We start from the raw sequence: 4,999 nt of genomic DNA, 5'->3' as shown, positions 1-4,999 counted from the left end.
AATGCCAGAGAAAATTAAAGACCCAAGAAAAATCCAACAGTGGACCAGCTGTAAATTGGAATTCCTCATAACAGAAAACGCATGATCCAGTTAAAAATCCCCTGCTTGAAAATATATATATTTCAGGTGAATTCAAAATTTATCTCTATGCTTCTTGATGCATTAGGAGAGTTGTATGCAAGTGTAACTTTGGAAGCAAGTAACAACATATGGTTAAAGAATAAGAGACATCTCTATTCAAAACAGTGAGTAAATTTTCTCAATTTGTTTCATTGCAACTGGATTTAACTAACCCAAGTTTTGTCAAGAAAATGCAAGAGAAATTGAGAATTGGTCCTTCAATATCAAAACCAGCATGATTCGAAATTTGAGAGTTGGTCCTTAGATATGATATTTGCAAAAACAAAAAGCAGACACATTTATCATCTAAAAAGTGCACTACAAACAGGAAAAAGAAAACAGAGTTCAACTGAGAAACAGTCGTCCAAACAATTCCTGGTTAAAAAGTACTCAAGGCCTTTTATATACATTTCCAAGAATATGAAATAAGATATCAATATGTAGTAAATAGTTGTTATTGTTTCCATTTTGACATAACATTTATTAAAAAGAAGACGATTTCCAAAACAAAAGAAAAAACAACTGTAGACTTTTCAAATTTATTATTTACCATTTTGAAATAATTTTAGCATTAAAAATTATTCAAGCTCTGCCCATACCCTCCCTAAATGTGATATTTCTGCAGGCATGAAAAAAAAAAATTATGCATAAGGATTCTTCTCTTATGTAATGTCACATTGAATGCTCATGATGACCTTGCAGTGTTGCATCATGTAAGTCAATACATCCAAATAACTTAGATCTTAGAATCCTGCATACCCTCCCTAAATGTGATATTTCTGCAGGTATGAAAAAAAATAATTATGCATAAGGATTCTTCTCTTATGTAATGCCACATTGAATGCTCGTGATGACCTTGCAGTGTTGCATCATGTAAGTCAATACATCCAAATACCTTAGATCTTAGAATCCTTTGCCATTTACGATGACCTACCAGTATTGCATCATCGTAAGATATCATAATCAAGTTAAAGCCACTTAGTGTCCTACAAAACAACATTGTTCAATGTCAAGGAATATGTTAGAATTAACATAGCAATTTTCTACTCAGAGTAAAGATGACTATTAATCTCAAATAATATGAACTTGGATGCAATTTTTGTAACAAGTGATTTATACAAGTGGGTAACTGTGAATCTCACATGCTAGGAGCATAGCATTATCAACCACAAGCAACGTTGGAACTGTTCTCTCTTCCCTCAAAGCAATAATTTCAATGTAGAGTTCATTGCCAACAGGATTGAATGATATCAAAAGTCCAAACCTACAAATTTGCAATCTTTGATCAGGCTGGACTTCACAAAACTTGCCCCAACATGCAATTGCAATGTCAATACAACTAGTTGTAAGAAATGATAGAAACTTGCCTAATTAGATGGTCATATGATCTTAAAACAATACGTCAGACTATCTTGCAGTTCAAAGATAATTTATTTGAGGTGGAATTTTGTTTCTTTATAAACAAAAACATTTTTTATGGTGAAAAGATAGTTCCAAAGAAAGGGCTAGGATTGAAAATTGGACCATCGTCTGAAACTATATCACCTGATACATAGGTGAACAGATTTATAACCGAAGATTGCAAAAAGATATATAATTTGAGATAACAATCAACCAAGATGGTCAAAATAATTGTTGTCATAGACTTGAATACATATTTGAAGGGACCAAAAACCATGAATATCAAGCTATGAACAACAGATGTATATACATAAAGATAGCCATTGATACATTTCAAAACATAGTCATTTCTTCTCAGTACAGTGATATCCATATGGAAGGTGAGGATGACTTTCCTCATTCGTTGAGTGCATTTGTCAGAGGTTGATTGTCTTTTGCCACTTGAATAATTTCAACAATTCAATTCCACTGATTTCTTGAAACGCCCAAGAAATTAACTACCAGGACTGCAGTTTCACGATTTTCAGTGATAACATTGATCTTGTGAATAATTATTTGTTGAATCAAGTCCACTCCCTAGTATTTTTCCAGCACATGGAAATCATAGAATACTGATTTCCGTGTAAAGACTATGAGTCTTAGCATCCTTCAGATTTTTACTCTGATGCCATATAACTTCAGAAGTTTCATAGAGTATAGCCAACAAATAAGGATCGCCTTGGTATAAAGTTTCTGGATATGGAATTATAGATCCAAGAGAGTGACCAACAAAAGCTTCAGTAGAAGGAAGACAAAGATGATACGATGGGTTCAGGTGGTTAAAATTGGATATGGGTTTAGATAAAATAGGCGAGGGAAAGAAAGAAGACCTGCAGGATCCAAGGTAAAGCCTACAACAGGGAAGCACAATAGAGTGAATTACTGACATCAGAGCAGCGCAGAAATCTTCAATGAGTGAAATTTGAGCACAGTACTGAGGTAGAGGTTGGAACTTGAGAAGGAAGGAGAGATTTATGAATCACTTGAAGGGTTGGCAATTTGATTCAAGCTGATTCACATTAGGTTAGAAGACAAACAATTATTGAAGATTGGCATTGAGCTTTAGAGAGTGATATTTTCTGTTCATATCTTCAAGAAAAATAGGATAAGAGGGTCATAGAATTGCATGGTTCCTCTTCATTGTGGATTGAGAAATTTTCCTCGTCTTTTTCGTTGTTAGACTCTAACTTCAAGAGGTTTATAAGCATTTTGCCCAGTTTTAGTTCAAATATGCTGCTGATTTACAGGGCACTTGGCATCGCAAAGTCTTCCCACCACCACCCTGCCTTTATAGATATGCAGAAGAGATAGTTCAACTCATCTCAACTGCAGAGTTTGTCTTATGAAACGTCCATTTCTTTGTAAGCAGACCTGGCTGCCTTGAAGCACTGCACCTGACCTTGACACTCCCTCACTAGAAGGGGAAGAAACTTTAAGGGATGGATTCAAGAGGATCAACTAACAGGTCCTTCTTAGCGTACTGTTCACATCCTTGAATTTTTGTTACACACCTAGTCTGTACTCTTTTCATATTCCACTAGTCCCCATGATGCGTTCAATCAACAAATATCATTGTTATCCTCCCCAAGTTTCTTTTAATGATCTTCTTACTAATCATAGACTACCTTTAATCTGACAAGTCATTTGTCTTTTCTATGGCACACGTAATCAACTTAAAGTTAAACTCAAATTTAAAAATTTATCTTCCAAAGGCCACAAAACACCTAGACCAGACCTGATTCCTCAATTAATCTATTATGAACCATCTATATATCTCATGCCACAGAAGTCTGAGGGCCATCAATATGGGAGTCGTACCAGTCAATAAATGAAATGTTCCAATCATCAAGGTGTTGTACAGACTTCAAAGGTGGTGAATGGGAGCTTACTGGACTTTTTAACAATAGCAATTAAATACTCATAATTGTTGGGATTTTCAGACTGTTTGGTATCTATAATTGTATTACTTCCCAAGGCGATTTCAATATTATCTACTGCATATTGGTTTCAATAATTTAGTGCAGACAAATTATTATTGGGACATAAACATTGAGGAAATTAATTATGAGCCTATACCATAATATATTTTCCATAGAAAGTTTGCAAGTTATTCTCAAATACAAATTGCATGCGAAGTGTTTGATAAAATGTCCCTATGAGATCTATGAACAATGCTATGTTTTTTATAATACATTTGTGATTTTCAACTCTTGTAGCAGCCACCCTCTGTGTTCCTACTCATCAATATGACATATTTTACTATATATAAAGTGTTCGACGAAATGCTTCATGTTCAAAATCGGCAATATTGCAAGATTGGAACAAAATTACTTAGCAAGGTTATTATAAATTGAACGAGGGATAAATGTAAAATGTAATATCAATTGAACAAACAACCTATGCAAGAACGAATAGGATTTAGAATCATTACCTAGGGATGACTTATCGACACAATAAACTTCACTTGGCATGGACCATATATTGCCTTCAACAAATATGCAAAAAATTATGCATTGAATAAACGAATTGTGTTTGATGAAAGAAATGAATGAATAAAATAGATAACCAAGTAAAAATAAAAATCCATATTCATAATCATATTAAACCAACCCAATGTAACATAAAAAGGTGATAAATCTAAAACAATAAAAGATTAAGTATGTTCTATTGAGTAGCTAAAGTAAGAGATATACATATAAAATGGTCTAACTAAAGGTTAAGGAAACCCATTAAAGAAAGAATCAACATTATATCATAAACAAGTGCTATTGCATAGCAACCATTCTAGAAAAAAAAAGATTGCAAATTGAAAGTTAAATAAATTTTATAATTTCTCCATACCTTACTCAAGATTGCAAGTCGAAAGCTAAAGGAAATTCTTCATCCCACCAAATGTCACTTGTTCTCATAATCAATTCAACCAACCCAATGTAAGGTATAAAGAATAAAATCATTAATATTAAGAGAATAAATATGTTATAAAGAGTAGTTCATATAGAACAATCTATTGAAGTAGAGATATGGAACTAGTTGAGTGGCATATCATTGAAAGAAAAATCTAGCAACATAGGTACAAACTCAAGACCGATCAATCGAGAAAGGTACAAACCTAAGACTAATCAAGCGAGGTAACCAACCCTAAGATTGACTGAGGTAGAGATGCTACACTGATACACGTCCACTTTTTCAAAACTATAAAAATAATTGTTGGAAATTTTTGTCAATGATGTCAAATGTTTGCTGAAGAAAACCAAAACTATAAAAAATCATATCTGTAGAAAATCTGAATTTAAATTGTCTAAATAAATTGTTTATTTATGATGGTCAACCTCCTCCACATTGGTATCCAAGACAAACTTATAATACTGGCCGACCTCCCATATTTGGCACCCTAGATAAGATTTACTTTAATATTCTATTCTTGGCTGACCTCCACTCT

At 33.4% G+C, this 4,999-nt stretch overlaps 1 long non-coding RNA gene across 1 annotated transcript; it reads right to left on the bottom strand.

Annotated features, from left to right (window-relative positions):
• Positions 1–649: 649 nt before the first annotated feature.
• LOC131030963 (uncharacterized) lies at positions 650–4,092 on the bottom strand. The gene is made up of 3 exons (XR_009102960.2): positions 3,992–4,092; positions 1,263–1,384; positions 650–1,106 (listed from the first exon to the last, which is right to left on the bottom strand). It is a non-coding gene; the product is annotated as an uncharacterized LOC131030963 (long non-coding RNA).
• Between the last annotated feature and the right edge of the window lie 907 nt (positions 4,093–4,999).

The sequence above is a fragment of the Cryptomeria japonica genome, chromosome 5 (genome assembly GCF_030272615.1).
Source record: "Cryptomeria japonica chromosome 5, Sugi_1.0, whole genome shotgun sequence".
In the NCBI taxonomy this organism is placed as follows: Eukaryota; Viridiplantae; Streptophyta; class Pinopsida; order Cupressales; family Cupressaceae; genus Cryptomeria; species Cryptomeria japonica.
This window is presented reverse-complemented; position numbering and strand designations above follow the sequence as displayed.